General features: G+C 40.8%; 1 protein-coding gene across 4 annotated transcripts in view; it reads right to left on the bottom strand.

Moving 5' to 3' along the window:
* The window catches only part of LOC111959602 (protein TANC1), a 173,837-nt gene extending 155,258 nt beyond the window's left edge, over positions 1 to 18,579 (bottom strand). For all 4 annotated transcript variants that reach the window (XM_023981286.3, XM_023981287.3, XM_023981289.3 and 1 more), the window contains exon 1: positions 18,485 to 18,579. The gene's annotated coding sequence lies outside the window, so the exon portion shown is untranslated. The remainder of the gene's footprint in view (positions 1 to 18,484) is intronic.
* Positions 18,580 to 21,281: the final 2,702 nt, after the last annotated feature.

Raw genomic sequence — 21,281 nt, 5'->3', positions numbered from 1 at the left:
GTCTCATGCTACCACTAGAGTGAGAGCACCACCAGCATTCAAAAGTGACCAAAACATCAGCCAGGAAGCATAGGAACTGAGAAGTGGTCTGTGGTCACCACCTGCAGAATCACTCCTTTTTTGGGGGTGTCTTACTAATTGCCTATAATTTCCACCTTTTGTCTATTCCATTTGCACAACAGCATGTGAAATTTATTGTCAATCAGTGTTGCTTCCTAAGTGGACTGTTTGATTTCATAGAAGTGTGATTGACTTGGAGTTACATTGTGTTGTTTAAGTGTTCCCTTTATTTTTTTGAGCAGTGTATAATAATACATTTTTAAAAATCTGCAAAATCCGCTTCCAAAATGACCGATTTCCGATTGTTATGAAAACTTGAAATCGGCCCTATTTAATCGGCCATTCCGATTAATCGGTCGACCTCTACACTCTATAGACTGTAATCCATGGTACTATGCCCCCTTTTGACAATTTAATGGAGAACTTGGTATAGAGGTACATGAAATGAGGAAAAATTGCACTGGCAGTAGGCTATTCATAAACTTTGCTGTGTTGTCCATACTAGTGCAGCCAGGTGCTATTCAGATGTTTCAAAAGATTGCCTATTGACAAGGTAATGAATTCAGTTAGCCTCATTCCAATGTTATGATTATGTTATGGCACAATAACAGGATATTGTCTCAGAGAAGCACATTACGAATGTATAGGAACGCACATGATTCTTATTACACTGATCCAATCAACTCATTGGACACGGCCGGCGATTACAACAAGACCGGCACTCAGAAGAAAATGGGCTGCACATTTTTACAATCACTGTATTCCACACATTCTTTTGTACTGTGGCCTAGCTCAGAGCCAGGTGGATCCACACTAACATTAACTGATGGAGGGGATGCTACTCCTAGATACTTAACTTTGCTCTCGGCCTAACTTTTGAAGGGGATGGATTTCTGAGGCATGCAGAGTTCTATTATTATCTAAAGGTCAGACTGCCTGGGCTTAAAGGTAGAGAGTAAGAGTTAGGATACAGGCTATTCTGTGTCCTTAGATCTCCCTCTGACATATGATCCTAAGTAGTTAATGAAATCAACGTGTGCCTCTTACGAGAACAAAGGGACAAAATCAACATCAAAAGCCGATACGTTTTAAGTAGGAAAATAATGGTGACCTTTAAGAAAAACTTCAGAACAGAGCATACATGGATGCATCATAGAACATGGCTAGGCACCAAGATTTATCTAACCCACAGTTTGATAAGTGAGTTGACCACCAACCAACCCATAGCGTTTAAGTTGGGGGTATTATCTCCTTTAGGCAGAGCCCCTGAAAAGGGCCTCCATCAGAGCAGCGTTGCCAAAGACCTACTGTGGCTGTCAGGTCTTTGTGGACACACACTGAATAGAGGGGCAGACACTCAATATTCACATTTTTTTCTGAGGCACCACAAAGCAAGCACCATCCCCAGAGCCATAGCCACAGCTATGTATCGCAGTGATTCCCAGGGACTACCAGTCAAATAAAAATAGGGAGTTGGAATTCACATTCACATATGCTCCAAGCCCAGATAGATCCAAATATTGTAAAAATGGAAGAGGTTTCTCTTTCGTTGTCCAGAAGCCAAAGGCACAATCCTACTCATATTGGCAACCCATGCTAGTTGTTACATCTTTCGATTCCTCCTCTTTCTAAATTTCAAACAGAGATCTTCATCTCCGTCACATATGGAACTGCTCACATCAGGTGTGCTGTTTAGAAGGGTGTTTTCCAGCGAATTGCATTTTGGCAAATATTTTAAAATGACATTTTATTTTCTGCATCATTGCATGTTCTGGAACAAATAATAAGATCATAGATGTAATGTTAGCTAGCGAGCCAGCCAGTTAACGTTAGCTAGCCAGCTAACAGTACACTTTAACTTGAAATGAAGACTTTCTGTCAGGTAACATCTTAAAATGTAGCTAGCTAGTTTTTCTAAGCCATATACATCATGGATGGACGCCTGTCCCTGTCACGGATGCCATGGTTGCCCTTAGTTTGAAGATGTAATCCGGAGACAGGTGTTTTCTCCATCTCCTTAGCTATCATAATCTAATTGCACTGATTTCAAAACTCGGTCCTCCAGAAAGTGAAGAGCAACACTTATGCAGTTCTAAAGTTTTTGTAGACAGGATTACCAACACATACTGACCAGCTCAAATAGACAGAAGCGAGCTACATGGCAGACCAATCCGAACCCATCTCTCGGCATGTCCAGCCCACTCATTATCTCAGCCAATCATGGCTAGTGGGAAAGTTGCTGACTTCTTCTGTGGCTAAACGAACTAGGCTCATAATTTAACAATTTTATTTGTATTTACAGATGGCACACAAGTTTGTTATTAAGGCACATGAAAGTTCACATGTTCCAGAAGGCATTTCTGCCAAAAAACACATTTTTATWAAAAAAAWAAAAAAAAGTTTACGTTTAAATGGCTCTCCTGTGAAGTAGTGACCCGCGGCATACGCCTAGTTTCCTGAATCGAGTAACAAATGGGCTGTAAATTTAAATCTTCCCGGTCACGTTGTCCGGCACCGCATTTTCCTAACGGAAACCCAGGGCCATCTATAAGATGGTCATCAGAGAAGCTGGACTATATATAAAACGGAAGTGGGATTGTTTTCCTGATTGCCTTCGGGGCTGGTGCCATTGACACACAGGCCTGGTTGAGTGTGGAGCTGCTTTGTGCTCTGTGAGATGCCAGACAATGAAGAAAGCAACCTTCAGCATGACTTCCCCTGCAGCCTGAGGTCAGTTTTTATATACTACTTTCCTGGTAACGGCCATCGACCCGGCCTTTTCATCCACTGACTCTACATGAATGGTTCCTCTAAATTCGCCCAGCAGCTGTTGTCATAGTGACAGTCAAAATTCACACCAGGCAGGCTCTGACCTTTCTGTCATCTGAGAAAATGGACACTTTGCCAATAACAGTAAAGAATGCCTCTATGAAATACATTTTAATTTGGGGGAGATTGGGCAAATTAACATTTCCAGCCTACATTTGACAGGTTAAATATAATGGCCGTTATATTACTGTCCATTCTTAGGCTTTGCTGAATTCAATACTCACTGAAACATTGAGAAGGGAACAACACAATCCTAAGCCCTGGAAGAGGAAGTGAAGATGCAGGTATGGAAGAATGGGCTGCAGTTTGTCTCAGGCATTGTGCACAATGTCTGCTCATCACATTCTATGCCTATGTTATGAAATGAGGAAATGGCAATGAGCAACCCTTTTTTACACAACCAGTCAAACTCCACTATGCTTCATTCACATCCTGGCTCCAAACCTTTAACCACAGCCAGTGCTGTGCTCTCTATCCATATGAGAGGGAGGAGGGTGTATTTGGCTGGCTGAGATTTACAACACAACTATTTTATTCCTGTACAATTGAAAGTGGACAAACCCTCAAACTTGTTAAGCTAGTTGGCCGTCAAAATTGCACTGAAATGATGTGGAATATTAGCCTGCTTGTCCTTCTGCAGCTTGCCTACCAATGCATGCTTGTCCCAACCCACGTTTTGACAACTGAATGGGAACTTACTTGCCTGCCTTCTCGCCCGCCCATTTGATCGATCCCAAATACATTTGACTGACAACTAAGAGACATGCTAAGAGTGAAAAGTTCAGCTAGCGATTTACACTTCTTGCTAGCTAAACAAATGACACCTGCATCTCTAGCTGTAGCCACCGAAAAACGATATGAGGTGAAAACGTCGGTCACCCACCCACTCCTCCAATGACATGACATCCTCCCAGCAGCTAGCTAACTAACGTTAGGCTGTGTTTTTAGCTTGCTAAATAAATAACTAGCTACATAAATAGATACGCTGGCACAGAGGTGTCAAAATCAAAAAAAGTATGGGCCATACTGAAAAAACACAACGAATTCGCGGGCCAGACATAACCTATTTGTTTTTACAAAAAAACTTGCAACTGCGACACAAACCGGCCATTGTTTTATTAGAAAAAATATAGCCCTTTACAATGTCCACTTATTTACATAGGATGCTGTATATAACATTTTAACATATTAAAACAAAAGAAGAGATAAATAATATACTTTTCTGCTATGCTTGCAGGTGTGCATAATATACTGCGACCCTAATCAAAAAGTATTCAATAACTCCAAATAACAAACTTAAAACATGTTTTTCATTTGTTTGCACTGCATGGATCACAAGTGCAGTCGAATGTAGCATTGCTGTATGGTGCAATCAAAATGTATTGTAAATGAGTAGCCAGCTTACGCTTCTGCTCAAATGTTGCTGTAATAGGCCTACATGTTTCTCCTTTGTATGGTGTTTTGTTGCAGGTTTAGTTTTTTGGTTATTCATTGTCAAGCTTTAAAAACCAAAGCCAGACTGCATTTTAGGTGCCTAGATAGGACTGTGGCGTGTCCTTACACTTTCCCTCCGCTGCGTGCTGTAAACAGGACACACTAAAGCAGCACAATTGAAGTTGAATTCACAGCTGCGAGCGCATCAGGCTGTAATTTCATAAAGTAGATGACTCAACTGTTGACTCATTTATACTCGCTTGTGTGTCCTATTCGGCCCAAGGGCCTTGTGTTTGGCACATGTACGCTAGACTATTAGCCACGTTATGACTGACTTGTGATCTTTGCCCTTGCTAGTTTAATTGTATTGACATTCACAGCCTTAGATACAGTCATCCATTTCTGTTCAAAATATTGAGTCATTGAAACTGAAATGGTGCATTCCGAATGGGTGGAGGCAGCAAACAATGTACCAGGCCAGCTCTGATTTAAAACCTGATAGCAATATTTTTTGGACTACCAAGAAATGTATTGATGAATTATATTAATCATGCATTGAACTGCATCCATCTATTCTGCCAACAATGCCTTACTGTACGTCATGGAATTTTGAGTCAAATAGAACATATTATTTTTAAAACCTCTTATGACATTGGTTTTGAAGCATAAACTGTGGATTTGATATTTTTGACTGATATTATGGTTGTCTGTTTGTTTCATATGTGCTAAGAAATTAAAACGCTGCCAGTTCTACTTTAAGGCAGCAAGAATGAAGTTGTTAATTAACTCTTTACTGGCCATATCTGTTTCCAATGTTCTACTAATACTATACTAGCATTTGGGTTAACAAAGTTAATGTAGTTAGACTTTTGAAGTAGCCTACACAATCCTGTCACACGGAGAGATGTAACATCCATGTTCATGCCTGCATAGGCTAATTCAAGTTGTGTGCAAACGTTTTCTGCTCCCCAGGTTGCACACAGGGTATAACATGACCATATAGGATGCATCCATGACAACTGGTGGTGTAATAGGAGGATTTAAGCTGTTATGCTAGGATTTAGGACTGTTATGCTAGGCTATAACACAAATAGTTTAACTGACGGAATTCCTGTCTGGAGCCACTTATGTGCATGCCTGTACGGTAGTTTACCTGAGAAATAAACATGCTTGGAGCAGTGTGTTCTTAGAAACTTCGTAAGATCCTGGGAAAATAGCCTGACATTCTCAAATCGTATGATTATTCACCTTACCTTCAGGGCAAAAAAATGAGGTCATGCTGTCACAAGCAGATTCAAACAATTTACAGCAGTGACTAGAGGCAAGTAACCCACTTTTTCATCTATAATGAATGTAGACATGATTTTTGTTGAAATTAAAAAGGATGACAGGTCTAATCTGCTCATTAGCCAGTTATTTTACCCAGGAGGATAACTTTTATTAAACAGACAGTTTCACCTTTTCAGGTCATTTTGAGAGCAAGCTGATTCTGGTACTAGTAATGTGATTTTGGGGGCATAAACTTCCACCCTGAAAATGCCACTGCCTAGTCAGAAGTCAAGAGTGTGAGAAACGGTTTCTAATGCCCTATCCAAGCTTCCCAGCAGCGCTGAAGAGTTGAGACATGTTTTTGAAGGCGATCATTACTTAGAATGTACAGTTGTACTTGAAGCTGTGGAAACTGAGTCAACCTGACATGTCTATGTCTATACCTGACACTATAAAAATTGAATAAATGTATTATTATTATTTTATTATTATTATTGCCTACCCTTTAGACACTTGCAGACAAGACATTGCTCATCCCTCCCTTTCCAAATACCTCACCTCATACCCAAGTTAAAACATTACCCTACACCAGTGATTCCCAACCTTTTTTGAACCGTGGCACAACCATGATGGGATAAAAATATTCTGTGGCACACCAAAAATGTCCCAATTTATTTAGTGGTAATGACCTCCATCTCATCTAATCCATACTGCAAATCATACATTTCTGCGTCAAACGTTTAGTTCCTTACTCACGATGATTCACGATGTGTACCCCTTTAAGAGTGTCCCGGGAATTTGTGGTCGATTTTTTTGAACGGTTTGGTCTACAGACGAGCAGTTTCTGCAATGTAAAGGTAAAACCACGGACACAAAGCCATGCTACGTTTGTTTCTATGGGAGAAGCTGTGGTACAGCTAATGCCGCGTACACATTGTGACGTATTTGATTATGGTGTACATCATCTTCACACTGGACGGAGCTAGCTGTACTAGCTAGCTAGTGTGTGCTTGCTAGCGAGTGTTGTACTAGTTAGCTAGCTAGTGTGTACTAGATAGTGTTGTACTAGCTAGCTAGTGTGTACTAGATAAGTGATTACTAGCTAGCTAGTGTTGTACTAGTACTGCTCAGATGTAATGTTAATGAGGCTTAAGCCTAATCAGACTTGCCTGTGGTCATTTCCATATGAAAGGAACCATGAGCACCAACATGTGAAGTTTATAGGAGCATATCAAATTTGGTGCCAAATGAAAGCTAAGAGTATACTTTTGGGAAATGAAGGCATAGATTTGTTTTTCAACAATTTTCAATCCTAAAAATGTGAATAAGCATAGGCTTTGATTTCTGGTCACACAGATCGGTTCTTTAAAAACATCTACTAGAAAAAGTATTAAACGGTATTAGAAATACATCAAAAGACAATAATTTTGAAGTAAAGGACCCCTGCCAAAATATATCAACATTTATATTTAGTTTTGCAGAAATAATTTGCTTCTGTAAGTTTAAGAAATATTCCCTAGTGTCTTGTCATTCTGTTACCAAAAGGTAGACCGATTATGATTATTGGAGGACCCAATACCCATCAATCGGACAATTTTTATATATATATTTGTAATAATGACAATTACAACAATACTGAATGAACAATGAACACTTTTATTTTAACTTAATATAAAACATAAATAAAATCTATTTAGTCTCAAAAAAATAACGAAACATGCTCAATTTGGTTTAAATAATGCAAAAACACATTCTTCCAGTGTTGGAGAAGAAAGTAAAATTGCAATATATGCCATGTAAAAAAGCTAACGTTTAAGTTCCTTGCTCTGAACATGAGAACATATGAAAGCTGGTGGTTCAATATTYCCAGTTAAAAAGTTTTAGGTTGTAGTTATTATAGGAATTATGACGCATCGACTATTTCTCTCTATATCATTTGTATTTCATATACCTTTGACTATTGGATGTTCTAATAGGCACTATAGTATTGCCAGTCTAATCTCAGGAGTTGATAGGCCTATCAATGGTGCTAATGGTTCTCAAAGGCAAAGTAAAATGATACAAATGATTTTGATCCTGATGCCTGCCCCTCAAATGATACAAATGATTTTGATCCTGATGCCTGCCCCTCAAATGATACAAATGAATTTTGATCCTGATGCCTGCCCCTCAAATGATAAAATGATTTTGATCCTGAATGCCTGCCCTCTAATGATACAAATGATTTTGATCCTGATGCCTGCCCCTCAAATGATACAAATGATTTTTGATCCTGATGCCTGCCCCTCAAATGATACAAATGATTTTGATCCTGATGCCTGCCCCTCAAATGATACAAATGATTTTGATCCTGATGCCTGCCCCTCAAATGATACAAATGATTTTGATCCTGATGCCTGCCCTCAAATGATACAAATGATTTTGATCCTGATGCCTGCCCTCAAATGATCAAATGATTTTGTCCTGATGCCTGCCCCTCAAATGATACAAATGATTTTGATCCTGATGCTGCCCCTCAAATGATACAAATGATTTTTGATCCTGATGCTGCCCCTCAAATGATACAAATGATTTTGATCCTGATGCCTGCCCCTCAAATGATACAAATGATTTTGATCCTGATGCCTGCCCCTCAAATGATACAAATGATTTTGATCCTGATGCCTGCCCCTCAAATGATACAAATGTAACAACAGCATCTGGACAATGATACAGATGCAACCATGTGCTATTCAATATATTATCTGGTGCCCCAAGTCAAAATTGCACGTGCATTCCACTGGTCACGTTTATAAGTGAGTGTTCAAATAAATAATCAAGATTAGAAAATATTGCCGCAGTACACCCGTTGAAAACCACTGCCCTATACAAATAACATGATGGCCTCCATAGGAAAACACATTTCACATCAGATATTATCATCTCTCTTCATGAGAAGTCAAAGTGTTTCAAAAAAATATCTCCCTCAAATATCAGCAGTGAGCTCACAAAGGCCTAGTTCCCATATCTTGATCTTGTAAACTGACCTGATTGAGAGGATGATAGGTAGCTATGAGTTAGGCTACCATTCGCCAGCCTCAGCCTGCCCACATATATTTACAATCTTTCTCTGGTTTCTTTTAATGAACATCAGGGAGACTCCTTAAATCCTCCTCCTCACCTGACTAGGAACACTCCCAAACAGGAAAAAACACTCTTGTTTGTCTGTGACAGTGGTCACCAACCTTTTCTGAGTCAAGATCACTTTCTGAGTCAAAATGCATGCCGAGATCTACAGCTCAGATTTTCTATTAACATGACTTAAAAAATGTAAGCCTATGCAACATTAACCAATTACTGTACTGTAGCAATGAGGTTTGTGCAGTAGGCTATAGGCCCAATACATTATCACCGCATACTGTCTTTGCTTGAATTTACCTGCCAATSCATTGTTGTTCGGGACATTTTTTTWAATTATATTTCAAAATTTGAGGTAAGCTATATGATCACACCGGTAACAGACCCATTGTTGTATTAGGCACAGCTGAGTGAGCATACATTTAAATAATTTGCTATTTATTTTACTGGGCTGATGGTGCCTGCATCTGATGGTCAGTCTCAGCAGAGGGAGARAGCAGCAGACTGAGGGTCCGTCACGCAACATCCCTCCGCTCTCCTTATCCTCCACTGACACTGACCAAAAAGGGACACCTTCTTCCAGCTGATGGCGAAACTCGAGTCGCACCGCATTATTTCTGCCTCATGCACAAATTCATGTTGTTACTCATATGAACAGAGAAAGTGAAATATTATTAAATTAAAAAAGACCCAAGCCCCTAATAATAACAACAACGCAAGCCTATAGATACACATTCCAACTCATTCATTACAGCTGCACTGCTTGTTGTAGCGCTGAGTGGAAATAGGAAGAACGTGCATTTTATGGCTTATAAAAGTGTTGAATACAAAGTGTTGACAGTGCTGAGTAAGAACTTAAACATGAACTCAGTCATATAAACAGCAGCTCTTTGATGTATTCGTTGACAGTCTCTCTCTAGTCATGGTTTTAAACGTTTTGAAATCTCACATTATCAATTTTGTCGTAGCTTTCTTTTATGCCTGCTATGTTACTGCAGACTCGGTCATCTGCGCAATCTGATTGGCCAGTGGTAGCATAGTGCACTTGATTTCCTCCCCAGGCCCACCGGGAAGGCAGAGTTTGTACCTTCAGACACATGAAACGGCAACAGTTTGCCTGCCCGGCGTGCAGGGTAGCAACAAAATAGGAACACAAGGCTTTATCGTTGGGTTTTTTATAGAAATGTTTGGAGATCGACTAGAAATGCCTTGGAGATCGGCAAGTCGATCGCGATCGCTGGTCTATGAGATTATAAAAAACTGGACAGCACCAACTATTCCACAGAATCTCATTCCTTCCCTGCTTACGGACAACTCTGAGTCAGACTTAGCATATCCAGACCGTAGCCAGATATTTGGCAGGGAGTTTGGGGTTTCCTGCTAGCCTATTTGATTAGAGTCAAACATTAACTTGCCAGGTTTAAAGTCTACAGGCTTTCTCTTAACACATGGCATCTTCGTCCGTTTTACTTCATGAGTTTCTCTCGTAGGGATTCCTAGGCCAGTAAGACATTTAACAGAATTGGCATCATAGGGACTCAGAGCCGTTTCCTTTGTTTAAAGCAGATGTGTACGTCTAATAAATCACTCCTGGGTTTTGGCTGATAAACATTCCACAGGTGTTCAGCCTGAGCCCAGACAGTTTGCAGATAAGACTTCATGGCCACTCATCACCACAGCAGCAGAGGTTTATTATTAGACTACCTCTCACTGAACAAACAGTAATATAGACTACATACCGCTAAGAAAAAGACCACAACACAGCCCTCTCTCATGGCAGATGGTGGAGGTAGCCTAACTGTTGTGAGAGGCTATAGGGAAACATGTTTGAATATCACAAGAGTGCACTGCATTAAACACCACAGTCATGATCACCTTGAAACTGTTTTAACTATGAGTGACCCTCTCTCAAGAACCAGTTGGCCTGAGAGTCACAGCCAATTATTGATATATACACTAGATGACTGAAAGGGGGATGCTGTTCTGTAGCCACCGCACCTCCATCTTGGCACTTCCCCATCATTGTAAAAAATATTTTGGAAGCTATAGAAATGCATTTATTAATGTCTACATTTCTTTTTGCCATATTTATGCTATTACGGACACCTTAATGAATACTATTAAATTATATTATGTGAGCTAAACAACAAATATATATATATACAGTATAAATATATATATAACATTAAAGTATATATTTTTAAGTTCTAATGTTAGTGTCCCCACAACAATAAAAAATACTTAAATAGCTGTAATTTTGTCCTTGAAACACTTAATTGAAATACTGTAGAATTCCAATAGTTCCTATAGAGGACTGCTTCTTCTGGGGAGTACCAATATGGCCGACCAGTGGCTTCAAAGCCTCTCATTGGAAAAGTGGGTGTGGTTATATCCTGCCTGTTTGGCCCTGTCCGGAGGTATCGTCGGACAGGGCCACAGTGTCTCCCGACCCCTCCTGTCTCAGCCTCCAGTATTTATGCTGCAATAGTTTATGTGTCGGGGGGCTAGGGTCAGTCTGTTATATCTGGAGTTTTTCTCCTGTCTCATCCGRTGTCCTGTATGAATTTAAGTATGCTCCCTCTAATTCTCTCTCTCTCTTTCTCTCTCTCTCTCAGGACCTGAGCCCGAGGACCATGCCTCAGGACTACCTGGCCTGATGACTCCTTGCTGTCCCCAGTCCACCTGGTCATGCTGCTGCTCCAGTTTCTTGTTATACCTGTAGCTATGGAACCCTGACCTGTTCAATGGACGTGCTACCTTGTCCCGGACCTGCTGTTTTGGACTGTCTCTCTACCGCACCTGCTGTCTCTAACTCTGAATGATCGGCTAAGAAAAGCCAACTGACATTTACTCCTGAGGTGCTGACCTGTTGCACCCTCTACAACCACTGTGATTATTATTATCTGACCCTGCTGGTCATTTATGAACGTTTGAACATATTGGCCATGTTCTGTTATGATCTCCACCCGGSACAGCCAGAAGAGGACTGGCCACCCCTCAGTGCCTGGTTCCTCTCTAGGTTTCTTCCTAGGTTCTGGCCTTTCTAGGGAGTTTTTCCTAGCCACCATGCTTCTACATTTGCATTGCTTGCTGTTTGGGGTTTTATGCTGTGTTTCTGTCCAGCACTTTGTGACATCGGCTGATGTAGAAAGGGCTTTATAAATACATTTGATTTGATTTGATTGGCCTATACATAGCATTAGCAATTCAGGGTTTACATATAATACATTCAGAAAGTATTCAGACCCCTTGACTTTTTCCACATTTTATTCTAAAATGGATTAAATATATTTTTTCCACTCATCAATCTACACACAATACCTCATAATGACAATGCAAAAACCGGTTTTTAGAATGTTGGCAAATGTATTAAAAAAATACCCTTTACTCAGTACTTTGTTGAAGGACCTTTGTCAACGATTACAGCTTTGAGTCTTCTTGGGTATGACGCTAAAAGCTTGGCACACCTGTATTTGGGGAGTTTCACCCATTCTTCTCTGCAGATCCTCTCAAGTTCTGTCAGGTTGGCTGCAAAACTATTTTCAGGTCTCTCCATAGATGTTCGATCGGGTTCAAGTCCAGGCTTTGGCTGGGCCACTCAAGGACATTTAGAGACTTGTCCCGAAGCCACTCCTGCATTGTCTTGGCTGTGTGCTTAGGGTCGTTGTCCTGTTGGAAGGTGAACCTTTGCCCCAGTCTGAGGTCCTAAGCGCTCTGGAGCAGGTTTTCATCAAGGATCTCTCTGTACTTTACTCCGTTCATCTTTCCCTTGATCCTGACTAGTCTCCCAGTTCCTGCCACTGAAAAACATCCCACCAGCATGATGCTGCCACCACCATGCTTCACTGTAGGGATGGTGCCAGGTTTCATCCAGACATGGCACTTGGCATTCAGGCCAAAGAGCTCACTCTTGGTTTCATCAGACCAGATAATCTTGATTCTCATGGTCTGAGAGTCCTTTAGATGCTTTTTGGCAAACTCCAAGTGGGCTGTCATGTGCCTTTTACTTAGCAGTGGCTTCCGTCTGGCCACTCAACCATAAATGCCTGATTGGTGGAGTGCTGCAGAGATGGTTCATCTCCACAGAGGAACTCTGGAGCTCTGTCAGTGACCATCAGGTTCTTGGTCACCTCCCTGACCAAGGCCCTTCTCCCGCGATTGCTCAGTTTGGCCGGGCTGCCAGCTCTAGGAAGTTGGTGGTTCTAAACATCTTCCACTTAAGAATGATGGAGGACACTGTGTTCTTGGGGACCTTCAATGCTGCAGAAATGTTTTGGTACCCTTCCCCAGATCTGTGCCTACAGACAATTCCTTCAAACTCATGGCTTGGCTTTTGCTCTGCCATGCACTGTCAACTGTAGGACCTTATATAGACAGGTGTGTGCCTTTCCAAATCATGTCCAATCAATTGAATTTACCACATCTGGACTCCAATCAAGTTGTAGAAACATCACAAGGATGATCAATGGAAACAGGATGCACCTGAGCTCAATTTCGAGTCTCTGAATACTAATGTAAATAAGGTATTTATGTTTTTGCAAAAAAAATCTAAAAACCTATTTTCGCTTTGTCATGATGGGGTATTGTGTGTAGATTGATGAGGGGGGTAAATAATTTAATACATTTTAAAATAAGGCTTTAATGTAACCAAATGTGGAAAAAGGGAAGGGGTCTAAATACAATTGGTCACAGCCTGAGCGGAGACCCAGCCCCTCTTATACTCCACAGTCATAACAACACAACTATCTACCCCTCCATTTCTCTCTGGGGCTTTCTAAATGCTTAACAAAAATCTTAATAACAGCTGTTTCATCAGGAGGTACTGTTAAAACCATTTGGTTGTGCTCACACAAAGGCTTGGGATCTTATACAGTACTGTAGCCCACTGAGGGTTTTTATGGGAGTCCTTTCATAAATGTATTATTCCCATGTCAGTTTAATGAAATGCCTCATTGAGTCGAATGTGTTGATTAAAGCGTGCAATCATAAAACATTTGGCAGACCAAAATAATTGTGGTTTCTAAACTGTATGTTCTCAGTAAGCTAATGAGGTCACTGAAATTTCACAGTGTCATACAGTAGCTTTGTTTGCTCACCACATTCTCTCTGTTCTCTCTACCGGAGCTGCTCTCATGTTCAGAAACCAAATCCTCCACCAATATACATAGGCAACTCAATATGCATCTGTCATTCTGCTACATTTAAATTGATGCCTAGAGGGAAGCAGTGCAATTAAATGGTGGGGTTAAAAGAGTTAAGGCGAGCGTTTAGATACAAACTGCTTTGAACCCTTGAGAAAGTGTCCCTAATGCAATTACACAATGCCTCGTACCCTATAGGCTAGAAACTGGTGAATGTAATAGCCTGTGTACAATTTTTAAATTAGGCTAGCCATTGGCAGCTGTACTGAGCAGATCATAGCACTAAGAACCAATGATAAAATTATGGCATATCAGTATCATCATATTATTAACTGTGAGGGATCCTATGACCGCAGACAAATAATAGCGTCTAGTTATATCACATTAATAATAAAACAACCTCTTATTATGACAATCTACACAGATACCTTCTTCTGAATTTATTTGGCCATGGGTACTCTTCAAATACTACAATGATGTTTACAGTAATTACATCAGAGGGCTTGCAAGGAGCCGCCTCAGTGCATGGGGTTGGCATGACACAGAGGGGCAACAGCCACTGTTAATAAAGGATAATTTCACAACAGGCCCCTCAAACCACTGAAACAACCATGACACAATAAAAACGTTCCCATAATGATCTATGAATCAAACTGGGAGTGTGAATACAAATCATCAATTTGCTGTTTCAAACAAACACTCCATCCCACCCAACTTCTTGCCTCTGGAGGGTGGACTGACCTCCTTCAGCCACATTTGTTATTGGTGTCAACCCAATAGACATTAGCACACAACCAGATTAGAGCAGAATCCTTCCAATAACATTTCATTTTACAAAAAAAAAACTGACACAGAGAGCTCTGCAAACTCCACACACTTTACAGTCTTTGCCACACAAAACAATTCTGGTGTACACATTTCTATGCATGACTGTAAGTCACTTTGGAGAAAAGCATCTGCTAAATGCCATACATTATTATATTAATTAAACTCTTCAAGTCAGTAGACATTCAATACCATTCCTTATTACTTGAATAATGTGCCACAATGTGGATGCTGTTTGGACACTGATTCAAAGCCCCCTGAACACTCTCTGGTCAGTGGCTCCATTGACTCCTCAGCCCCAACATTGTCTCCTTGGTGCAAGCACCTATTATTGGCCAACTGGCTATGAACCATGGGAACCAGGTTCTCTGCTGTGACTACAGACCTTGTTGGCACTTCAAAGGCTAGCCTACATAACTTCACAAATGCATGATAAAATATTTTTTCTTCAGATAAACTATTATGACAGTTCACACTTCAGTCCAGTCATCACAAGCAAGCACCTGTCAGCTGCACAGTTAGCTCTACCTTGCATATTGTGGAGCTGAAAATCTATTTAAGCATATATTTCATGATTGAGAAATGGATAATAGACTAATTCTGTAAAGGTTATGAATGTAGAAATGTTTGATAGAGAAGAGACAAGTTTGAAATTGTCCTACAAACTGTAGAGGAAATTGKCCTATAAAGTTAAAACTGGGCTAATTTTTATCATCGGTTATTCACCTTATCTTGTATCATATGTAGAGTCAACTGACAGCTGACTGTGACTGAGTAGGTAACAACAAAAATTGTTGGTTTCAATTATTCTGAACTTTTTGTGTCAGACTCGAGGTCCTTTCCAGGTAGCACCACACAGTTCAGTGAGGACATGCTAGGTTCATCAACTTCATCTGCCCCTGTTGATCTAAATGGAAACTGACATTTCAGCATGAAGAACTTTTTAGAAAGAACTATTTGGCCTTACTGTCTTAGCCCATAGAAACACTGGGTGACACCGGTGGATGTGGTGGATTGAGACGCAGCCCATACAAAAATCTGATATCTCTAGCTTAAATTGACAGATTTTGATGGGGATTTTTTTATTATGCTAATCATAGAGGCGCGGACATCGACACTAAGGGGTGTTAAAGCATCTGAGGTCAACATGTGTTCCAACAAGCAAGTAAATGTCTTATGTAAGCACAAAACAAACTTAGGCCGTGTCTAAAGCAAATCAAATGTATGTATAAAGCCCCATAGCCCCTTTAACATCAGCACATGTCACTAAGTGCTTATACAGAAACCCAGCCTAAAACCTCAAACAGCAAGCAATGCAGATGTAGAAGCACGGTGGCTAGGAAAAACTTCCTAGAAAGGCAGGAACCTAGGAAGAAAGCTAGAGCTCTGAGGGGTGACCAGTCCTCTTCTGGCTGTGCTGGGTGGAGACTATAAGAGTCCATGACTTGACAAATCATGCCGTTTTAGTTTTCTGATCGTAGAGTTCTGATCATGGAATTCCAAACGCATCATGCATCTACACCTACATGTGTTTACCGTGTCCACAGTGTGTCCGGATTCCCTTTTCCCGCACTATATTTAAATGCCAGTATGCATTCTACAAATGGTGGAATAGGCAAAAATGAAAATGACACAACAACAACTGACGGCAGCAGCTAACTACTGTAGCTAACCTTTGTAGCTTACTACTGTAGCTAACTAGCCAGCTAACCTCTGTAGCTAGCCAGAAAACTAGCAAGCAACGCTAAAGGGATCGCAAACAGGTTAGCATAACTCTAGCCACACAGAAAATATGTTTTCTAAATATTAGCTAGCTGCTAGCATTTATGAGAACAGCAAACACATTCCTCACACTCTAGGAATGTATTTCTTCCAACGTTATAATGAAAAGGTGTCTCTCGGTCCCAAAACACAAGTTTTCTAGAGACTTGTGGGAGGAGTGCTGATGACGTCGCCCACTGTATGCGCTTTCGGTAGCTTGATTGCGCCCAGACTGAGGATAAATCCACACACAATGCATCCCTGACCACCTGAAGTGGTCAGCCAGATCTGAACACAATCAGACCAATTCAAATCAAATGTATTTATAAAGCCCTTTTTACATCAACAGATGTCACAAAGTGCTTATACCGAAACCCTGCCTAAAACCACAAACATCAAGCAATCCAGATGGTGACTAGGAAAACTCCCTAGAAAAGAAGGAGCCTAGGAATAAACCTAGAGAGGAACCAGGCTCTGAGGGGTGGCCAGTCCTCCTCTGGCTGTGTCGGGTGGATATTATAAGAGTACATGGCCATTAATTAAGGCCAGATCGTTCTTCAAGATGTTCAAACGTTCATAAATGACCAGCAGGGTAAAATAATAATCACAGTTGTTGTAGAGTGTGCAACAGGTCAGCACCTCAGGAGTAAATGTAAATTGGCTTTTCATAGCCGAGCATTCAGAGGTTGAGACAGCAGGTGCGGTAGAGAGAGAGAGAGAGAGAGAGAGAGAGAGAGAGAGAGAGAGAGACCACAAAGTGACTTTTGTGTGTCTAGACCCGTCTTTTCAACGCAATTTTCGTATTCTGATAGCAGAAGTCGCATGTAAGTGTCAAGTGTAGACACGACCTTACTTCAACATGACTCAAACCCATGTGGGTGAGCAAGATTACTGCATATGGCTTAGGTCTTGATTTCAAAACCACCACATCTCATCTAAGAATACAGTTCAAGCATCAACAAGACCACATTACTATGTAATAATAAAACAAATCGGATCCACTAAGGACATGATATCATTTTTAGCACTTTACATTACAGTACAGAATAAAGTGCAATAACATTGGTAATAGTATAAAAACAAGTTCGTTTCTCAGTGACATTGATACAATTTGAGTATCTTGTTTCAGGGTAATACACCACATAGGACTACGTTGTTTTGTTATAGAGGGGTAACAACACAAGAACAGTATGGTAAAATGGAAGAAAGGATTTGAGGATAAGGCTGAAAATGGGGTTAACCGTTATTCTACACAGTGTTTGGTGTTCTAGCTACCCTGAAAAAATATAACTTGCCTATACTGTACTTAAATTAATTGGTGTCTGGCCAAATGTTTTCGTGGTGTGTAACTAAGGTGTTACTATGGCATTACCATGTTATAGTAGCAAAGTCAACAAGTGTTTTTTTAGTTTCTCGTAGGGATGCATTGCTAACATTTTACACATTTCCTAAGCACACCAATGTGCGGCAGTTTCAATGTGCGGCAGTTTAAGTGTGCGACWAAGATCAAATAAGGCCAAAATGATTTCGGTAGTCAAAGTTCTGAGTGGACTGATTGATAACAGCGACAAAACCTGACACGTTGCACATCTAGTTTTAGAACTTTTCAGAAGTTTCAGTTATGGTTGGACTCAATAGAAATGTCTAAAGAAGATTTTTTCTAAGACTTGACAGCTTGCGGAGAAGCTCAAGCTGTCAAAGGCACTTCACAAGAGCCCTTTGCTCAACAATCATGTATTTAAAGTGAGGCCATATCGCTCACTATAATAAACACACTTCTTCCCGTATAATAGTAGACCTTTATTTAACGTTCTGTTTCTCTCTTCAATGTGAACTCACAGCGCTTCCAGTCTGAGACATGTCCCAACATATTCTCCTTGCTAGCTCTTCCTTCACTAACGTCAGTTAGTAACGTTAGACAGCCGAAGAAAAGCTCTCCATATAGCTAGTTATGCTACTTTCTCCTCAAAACTAACTAAACACAGTCCAAGCTGTACTTGATATTTGAATAAAGACGAAAACACTGAACTTAAAAGTCCAATATTTACCTGGTAAATGTCATGGATATCCAAGTAGAAAAAGTTTTCCGACAGCTTATCTCCACATGAATCMCTTGATGGACCAAAGGTAGGGCGCGAGCTCCTCCCTCTCTAGACTAGTAGGCTACTCCATGAGGTCATTTAGAGCTGGTCGGGTACGCAACTGCGCATCAACAGCACCGGACTTGTAACCAAGCAATTTTAACCCTATGTGCAGTGTATGCCTCATGTGCATGCTCTTATTTAATCAAACTACAGTAGTGACGATGCACATTGATGATGGGAAGAAAACGACTTATATTTTTGTATTGTGTTTACGATGAAATTGATCTATATGACATTATATTACATGTATCTGATGTGGTGACGTAGTGTAGAATTATTTGTTAAACGAGGATTACTGGATGAGTCCTTCATTGAGTGATGATTTAATTTCAAGTAAATCAAATGTGGTTATGGCTTTGCTCATTGTACCCGTTATAGTCAGGTGTATGGCGACACCGTGAGGCACAAACTAATAACATTCAAAGAAAACTCTCTAGTCCACTATATTTCTTAGTATTTTCAAGATGGGAGTGACCGGTCTGAAAGCAAATCAAAACACCTATTATAAACGATTTTTTATGTGCAACTGCCCCACCTGCCCTGAATGACAGGTCGGTACTGTTTGCCTTTAATAAATGGACAAAAGAAGCAACCAAAGATCTACGTTTGTTTTCCACTGGTTCATGAACATTTGGTATCCCACCTGTTTAGCTACAAAATAAAACATATATCATTGTTGTGCATGTTCTTTTGGCATAATACATATCATATATCAGTTTGCAAATAATGTACAAAAAATAATAATTCTTGACTCAATAAAGTTGCATTTAAACATGGTCTCTTTTTTACTTTCTTGAGTAAGGCAGCTCCAAAATGCAGGTGTTTCAGCCCAGCTCAGTGCTTTCTGTGGTGGTGGGGCAGCCAGTGGAAAATACGGAGCGCAGCGGTTGGTAATGCTCTCTAGTTGYGCAGAGATTGACTCAGTGTAAAGTCACTCATGGGGACATTACGTCACTGTAAAATCTACTGGGAGAGCTTGAAAATTCAAGCCCCTTGGGTGCTGCCATAGAGTTACATTAGAAGTGCCCCTCCAAGAAGGCCCAAGGTCATTGGCCACAATATAAACTCAGCAAAAAAAGAAACGTCTTCTCACTTTCAACTGCGTTTTATTTTCAGCAAACTTAACATGTGTAAATATTTGTACGAACATAACAAGATTAAACAACTGAGACATAAACTGAACAAGTTTCACAGATATGTGACTAACAGAAATGGAATGTGTCCCTGAACAAAGGGGGGTCAAAATCAAAAGTAACAGTCAGTATCTGCTTTGGCCACCAGCTGCATTAAGTACTGCAGTGCATCTCCTCCTCATGGACTGCACCAGATTTGCCAGTTCTTGCTGTGAGATGTTACCCCACTCTTCCACCAAGGCACCTGCATGTTCCCGGACATTTCTGGGGGGAATGGCCCTAGCCCTCACCCTCCGATCCAACAGGTCCCAGACGTGCTCAATGGGATTGAGATTCGGGCTCTTCCCTTGCCATGGCAGAACACTGACAATCCTGTCTTGCAGGAGATCACGCACAGAACAAACAGTATGTCTGGTGGCATTGTCATGCTGAAGGGTCATGTCAGGATGAGCCTGCAGAAAGGGTACCACATGAGGGAGGAGGATGTCTTCCCTGTAACGCACAGCGTTGAGATTGCCTGCAATGACAACAAGCTCAGTCCGATGATGCTGTGACACACCGCCCCCAGACCATGACGGACCCTCCACCACCAAATCGATCCCGCTCCAGAGTACAGGCCTTGGTGTAACGCTCATTCCTTTGACAATAAACGCAAATCCGACCATCACCCTTGGTGAGACAAAACCGCGACTCATCAGTGAAGAGCACTTTTTGCCAGTCCTGTCACATTCGATTTTTTCACATCAGAGTTTTTTCAGATCTAATTGGTAAAAAAAAAAACTATTAGTAATACAAATTACGTTTTTTACAATGCCTATAATTATTTTCTTGAGCAGAATAAATGTTGTGTTTTATTAAAATATAACAGAATATGATTTTTAAGAAAGCAACAGAGTCCCTCTTACTCCTCCTCCCCTCTGTGAGGCAAGGTTATTGTTGGACTCAAGTGTTTTTTCAGCAGTACAGCAGACGTCAGAGGGGCAATCGACCCTGTCAGATGGCTGGGAATGGGCAGTCATTGGCAGGGAAATGTGCCCTGTCCATCTGCAACTCAGCATACCATCACCCACTCCATCCCTCCACAGGAGACTATGAGGCCTCAGAATTACATACACAGAAGGTACCAAAGGTTTGGGTGAAAAGTGTGTGAGGAGAATTACATATATAAACTTTTGTACCTCTTGAAAAAAAWAWATATATAGCTTCCCTGTTAATAAGGTTGACCTCCGCGCCCCACGGAAATCAAATTAGCATAATAATACATATTCCCATAAAAATCTGTCAGTTAGAGATGTTTTTTTGCATTGGATACGTCTCAATCCACCGCATCCGTATGCACATGCACGCAAGCAAGCTAGAGTGGTGTTTGTCAGACCATGAGACATCCCGAAAATCGGTCTTCTCACAAAATCGTCTGTAGCGTCAGAACGGTTTGGGCTACACACTAATATGGAAAGGTGGGACTCTCACATACATGTACATGTCGGTTGTTTTTCTCTCGGATGCCCACAGGCCTAGCAAGTTTCGTCTGATGGTCCCCAGGTACCAGTTGAAAAAATGTATGGAGG

Source organism: Salvelinus sp. IW2-2015, linkage group LG36 (genome assembly GCF_002910315.2).
Source record: "Salvelinus sp. IW2-2015 linkage group LG36, ASM291031v2, whole genome shotgun sequence".
Taxonomy (NCBI): domain Eukaryota; kingdom Metazoa; phylum Chordata; class Actinopteri; order Salmoniformes; family Salmonidae; genus Salvelinus; species Salvelinus sp. IW2-2015.
The sequence above is the reverse complement of the archived record's forward strand: the minus strand, read 5'-3'. Positions and strand labels throughout refer to the sequence as shown.